At 47.5% G+C, this 6,000-nt stretch overlaps 1 protein-coding gene across 1 annotated transcript in view; it reads left to right on the top strand.

Moving 5' to 3' along the window:
* The first annotated feature begins 213 nt into the window (after positions 1-213).
* The window catches only part of PLEKHA2 (pleckstrin homology domain containing A2), a 61,964-nt gene continuing 56,177 nt past the window's right edge, over positions 214-6,000 (top strand). Inside the window, exon 1 of the mRNA XM_048482968.1 lies at positions 214-572. The gene's annotated coding sequence lies outside the window, so the exon portion shown is untranslated. The remainder of the gene's footprint in view (positions 573-6,000) is intronic.

Genomic DNA, 6,000 nt, shown 5'->3' with positions numbered 1-6,000 from the left:
ATTTCAATGCACCTGTCCTCCAAATAAGCCTGCACGGCTGGAGCCTAGCATTGCCACTCAAAAACAAGCCCATGACGGGGCGTTCTCCAATAAGTCTGAAAATGCAGCCTTCGTTTCTCTGAGTCGGGCAGGCTGCCGTTCAAGGCAGAGGAGAAAACAATAACGCATCGGCCGCGTTTCATTGGCAACCCCGACGGGATCCTTTCGGTGCACAGCCTGGCCGGGAGCAGCCGCGCGCCCTGCAGGGGTCCGGGATGCCAGCAGCCCTCCGGCGCGTCCCCTGCCTGGCCGGCTCCCAACGCGATGGGGCGTTTGCCGAGCGGCACCCCGAGCCACTGGGTTGCGCTCAGGCAGGCAGCTGTTCTGCGCGCCCTGCACTCACATCCGGGGCTGGGTTTGGCTAATGGGAAGCGTAACGAACCCGGAAAAAAGAGGCGCTGGAGAGAGCCGGGCGCAGTCCCCCGATGCTGCTGGGAGTCCCGCCGGGAGCAGCTCGCAGACTCGACGGTGCCTGAGCGCCATGTCCGCGGCCCGCCGGCCCAGCCCCCCGCGTCGTCCCCAGGCGCAGCTCGGTGAGTGCTGCCAGGACTCCGGCCACGGGCCCGGAGGAGGCGCGCAACAGGCGTGGGAAAGTCGTGGGGAGCAGGGACCGGGGGAGGGGCGGGGGACTGGCAGGGACGAAGGGATTGCGGCAGGGGGTCTTGCACCCCTCAAGGCTGAAGAGGAGGCGCCGGGACAGGGCGAGGATGCAGCAGCGGCAAGGAATACCCTTGGTGGGGAGGGATTGAACTTGAGCCATGCACCAGGCGTGCAGACACACCCACAAGCTCAGCCCCGGAACCTGTTCGGAGTGCCAGGGAGCTCCCCCTCCCCAGCAACTTCTGAAGCAAGGAGGATCTCTGAGCATGTGCAGACTGCCTCTGGTTCTGAATCGAATAGCTTTCGCCAGTCTCCGAAATTAGTGGACCCGAGTTTTCTAGGTCAGATGGCCTCCATCTTTGCGCTTAAAAAAATCGTCATAAAGTACTTCCCGCGAAGTTTAATCGTCCTTCACAAATAAATGCTCATAGGCGTACGACATCAGTTGCCCCCACTTGGTTGTTTTTTTTAATGGAACTTTTTAAAAAGCGTTGCAGAGCCCTGCAGTCTGATCCTTCGCGTATTGTTTGAGTTCAGTGGGAATCACTACGAACAAAGTAAGCGTGCATAGGACTGCAGCCTATCTGTCGTTCTCTCCTGCATTCCAGGAATAACAATCCAGTGCCCTCCTGCCAGGGCGTTCTACTTTTAGGCATCCTTTCCAAAATAGCGGTTGAGCTTCCCCTCTGTGTGTTGGCAGAGGCCAGCCTATTCTCTACACTCTTGGTGCAGTCAACATTTTCAGAGTTCTGAGCCCTGCTTGAGGCCTGGCGTTGAGAAGTGTGGTTGATGATCCTCAAAGGCATGACCATACAGTGCCTGTCTGCATTCTTGGCTTCGTGGAGCAACTCAGATCGGGTACACCTGTATAATGAGAATAGGTGCAAAGTAATGGCTAAGCGGGCAGATGGTTAGCTGGCAGATTCCTGGGGCAAATCTCGCCCCTACCTTGAACTTGCTGGGTGGCTGCAGGTAAACAGATTTCTCAACAATGTAGAAAAAAAAATACTGGTTTTCTTTACAAGTAAAGATCACTCCAGTAACATGCATGAAACTGTGAATGCTCTCAAGAGTTATATAAATGCTAATTAGTATTATTCCCAAAATAGCCAGCTGTGTTGGTCCACAGCCCAATCTAAAACCAAAAGCCAGATAATGTCTTTTGTCTTTGTACCAAACAACACATTGTGCAAACTTTGAGTCCTCCACGGCTTGTAATAGGGCTGAATGTTAAAAAGAAAAGAAGGGGGGGGGGGGGGATGCCAGGAGTGGAAGTTGGCTGCCAGCCAGCCACACCCTGTGCCCATTGAAGTCAGCTAAGCATCAAATAGGAGGCTTGATACTGTGGCCTAAAAGATGTGTTTTTCTCCCCTCCTTTTGAAAACATCCAGGCTGACAAAGAATTCTGGACAACTCAGCTGCTTGCCCAACGAGGTGTGTCATTTGGGCTGGTCTCTATTACTTGCCTTTTGGCTCTTAAAATTATTGATAATCTTGCTATAAAGGAGTTCCATAGTATTCAGTAAAGATAACCTCTTGCAGGAGATAGGCTGTGGGCTGCTTCCTTTATGGCAAGATAAATTGGAATAGATATTCCCTTGGTGAAGAGCTATCAGTGCTCAAAACAATCACCTCAATTTTTCTGCACAATAAAATCTATCCCGTTTCCATTCAGATTCTCTTTTAAAGCTTTGTTTGTGCCTTGGATTGCATGCTAAAAAGAAAAGTTATTGAATTGTTGGCACCCAACTAGGATGGTAATAGCTTGAAATCTGATGTATTGCTTTTGGATTGGCCTATTTTTCTAAGGAGTTTAGAGCAACCTGCATACTTCCTATGTTATCTCTTCTCTCTCCCTCCCCCATACTTTATCTTTTGGGAGATTAAACCAAGAGAGAAGATCACCTAGTGAGCTCCACACAATGTCTTCCAGTGCCCTTCAAGATCTCTGCCTTCCCAACCAGCATTATCTCTGTCTTTTCAAGGTTTACTTTCAGGTTTTTCATTCTTAGCCAGGTTACCACAGCAGTCAGGACCTCTACCTTATCACCAGCATATTTGGATAAGAGCTGTGTATCATCTGCATATTGATGATGTCCAACCCCAAAACTAGGAATGATTTGTCCTAAGGCTTTACATGGATATTGAAAGGCATGGGGGATAGGATAGGTCCCAGACTGATGACAGCTGGTTTCCCACTGCAACCCTTTGAGCACGATCTGTGAGGAACGATTTGAACCAGTTTAGCATGCATCCCTGATACCTACTACTGCCTCCATGTACCTCAACAAGATGGTATGATCTGCTGTATCAGATCTACAACAAGGAGGCATGGCCTTTGTCTACACTCAGATGGAGGTCAGCAGCTAAAGCTAGCAGAGCCATCGCTGTCGCATCACCTCTCCTGAAGCCAAATTGAAAAGGCTCTAGAGCAGATGAGTTATCCAAGAAGTCCTGGAGTTGGTCCACTACTGCTTTCTCAGTCACTTTGCCAGGGAAGGGAAGCAGTGGCATAGCGCCCAAGGGGTGGGTGGGCATCTTGCAACGGGCGCCCGCCGGTGCGGGCGTGTGGCAGGGGAGTGGTGGGGGTGCAGGGCACATACATGCCCCAGGCGCAATTCCCCCTTGCTACAGCTCTGAAGGGAGGTTCCAGATCTTGTTCTGTAGTGGTCTACTTTAGCCATATAGAAGGGCAGCAATCAGTGTCAGGCTGTGAGGCTTAACTGGGGTGTCTCTTTGAATTCACTACAGGGTGGGGAAAATCAATTATTTTTAAAAATCAGATTCTTAAATTTTAAATTGGGTTTTTTAAATTTAAATCAGATTTTAAAATAAAATGCTTTTTGAGGAAATGTAAATCTTTTGAGCAGAATACTCCACAAATCTTTGGATCTTTGTCTGTATAGTCTGGGGTTTGTCATATTCTCTCCCTGAAGTAGAAAACCTATAATGACAGCAGGCCCAGCAAAAGAAACCCAGTTTGGGAATATTTTAATCAAGTTCCAATACCTAGTAAGGCCCCTTCCACACATGCAGAATAATGCACTTTCAATCCACTTTCAGTGCACTTTGCAGCTGGATTTTACTGTGTGGAATAGCAAAATCCACTTGCAAACTATTGTGACAGTGGATTGAAAGTGCATTATTCTGCATGTGCGGAAGGGGCCTTAAGACAGACATTTCTGCAAAATGCAAACACTGCAACAAAGGAATGACTTTGTTGACTTTTTTTCAACAAATAAAACTTACCCCAGCAGAGGGCAAACCCACCAGTGGGCAGCCATTTTGGCCCTCCACAGTGGCCAGACACAACATAGTGCCGAGTCAGCGCTCTTGTGCCTCCGCCAGTGTAGCAGGGTCATTCCGGAGGCATGGCCGGGGTGGAGCCAACATTAGTCAATGTTCATCTGTCCTTTGCCTGCTGGAATGCCAGGGCTGGGGGCTTGGGCTTATGCCACTATTTTGGGTGGCGTAGGCCCATACAGCTCAATGGAGGGCTTTTTGGTGGCGGAAAGGCTTTTTTGTTGTTGTTTGGTTCCCCGCGCCACTGAGGAGCCCTCTTGGGAGTGCTGCATCCTGCCACTGAGGGCTCTGAATTGGGCTGCCTGTTACAAATTTATTCACTGTTGCCTGAGTGTGAGTTTTTTGTTTAATATTGCGGGTGGGAAGGGAGCATGAAATTTCTTTGTCTGTGAGTCCCTCAGAACACAGTAAATTTAATTGTAGGTCCTACTTCAAAATGTTGGTGAACCACTGGCTTATGAATTACATTTCTTTATGTGTGTGTGTGTGTGTGGGGGGTGCTTATCCACATAATGAGAAGCTTAATATTTATCTACTTCATTTGTTCTCCACTTTTTTCACCAGTGGAAACACAGCTTGCATAATTCTTCTCTATGAGTGTGTGTGTGCATGCATACATGTTTACAGGGACAGTGTGTGTCCCGGAATTAAGTGTGATTTATATATTTCTGTGAGACAAAGTTGCGCGTGGGGCTTTGTGTGTGGGAACAGTATAATTCTCTGTAGCGCTAGAGAAAAGGAGATGTGCGAATGCTTGACCTGTCGTTGGCTCAACTGGGTAGAACAAATGTTATTGTTCTCATTATTCTTTTCCAAGGTTGTGTGTGTGGAAGTGGAACCTTTAAATGGAATAGGCTTTTCGTGGCCATAGAGACCAACAAAAGAATGTATGAACTGTTGAATAATATTTACTTTTTTATGTTCGTATATTATGTTAGTATGTTATGTTATGTTAGTATATCATGTTAGCATATATCCTCTCATATCACTGAGAGGATTGGGGAGTTTTTGTAAGGCTGTCTAGTACTTTCAGGGCAAATGCAAGAGTCAAATGGCAGAGTTCCTGATTCATAGCTCAGTCTTATAGCACAATAGTACACCAGTTCCTAAGTTTATCCGCTTTTTTGGCAGGTGGCTTCTCTGTCACTGGCAGAAATTTAGCAGGAGAAGTCCACTTCTTTATGTGTGTGTGTGTGGGGGGGGGGGGGGGAAACCTCCACTTGCTGTTTGTGTGTGTGTGTGTCATCAAGTCACAGGTGTCTGGTTTTCTTGCACATGTTAAAAGTACAGAAATCTTGCCCCTCGCCAGGTTGAACTTGTTTATCTACATGTATTCAGGCTTTAGTGGACTTGTCCATAGACCTTTAGTCTGCTTGAACACTTCCCAAGTTGGTAGGTAACCTTTCTGTCATGAGTGGGGGTAGAATAACAAAGAAGGACATTGGGAAGGGTTATTGCTAGGGGTGTTTAGGGTTTGTGGTCTCTTCTGTTCCTATTTCAACGAAAGGGGGATTTTTGCACCTTCCTCTTCCACAATATGTAAGTCAGCATGTGCTTTATATGCACCCAGAGAGGAAGCTATGTAGACTTCGGGCACTGAGGAAGTTGGCACTTTTCCAAGGGGATGGAGGTTCTAAAAAAGGCAGTCAGTGGAGCTGGTAAATGCTTTCTACAAAACCTCTGTTCTGTAGCTGGAGAGTTGAATGCCTCTTCTGCTTAGTTAAATGTCCCTTTTTATGATGAGGATATGGCGTGTGTGTGCACGTTTACCATTGGTCTTTCTAGCTCAAAGATATCAGGCAGAGGAAATGTATTTCTTGACACCTATACTATTATGAGATATTTAAACTGGAGAGGCCACAGGTTGAATGTTTGACCTGTGAAGGTAAAGTTTCCCCTTCAGTTGTGTTCGACCCTGGGGTACCACTGCAAGCAGTGATTTCATAGGCAAGCCGTTTTTGTGGGGTAGTTTGCCATTGCTTTCCCTGGATATTCTTTACCGCCTAGCTATGTGCTAGGTACTCATTTACTGACCAAGGAATGGATGGATGGCTGAGT

This window comes from Sphaerodactylus townsendi, unplaced genomic scaffold (genome assembly GCF_021028975.2).
Source record: "Sphaerodactylus townsendi isolate TG3544 unplaced genomic scaffold, MPM_Stown_v2.3 scaffold_32, whole genome shotgun sequence".
NCBI lineage: Eukaryota > Metazoa > Chordata > Lepidosauria > Squamata > Sphaerodactylidae > Sphaerodactylus > Sphaerodactylus townsendi.
Note: the sequence above shows the minus strand (reverse complement) of the source record. Positions and strands in the feature narration are given on the sequence as shown.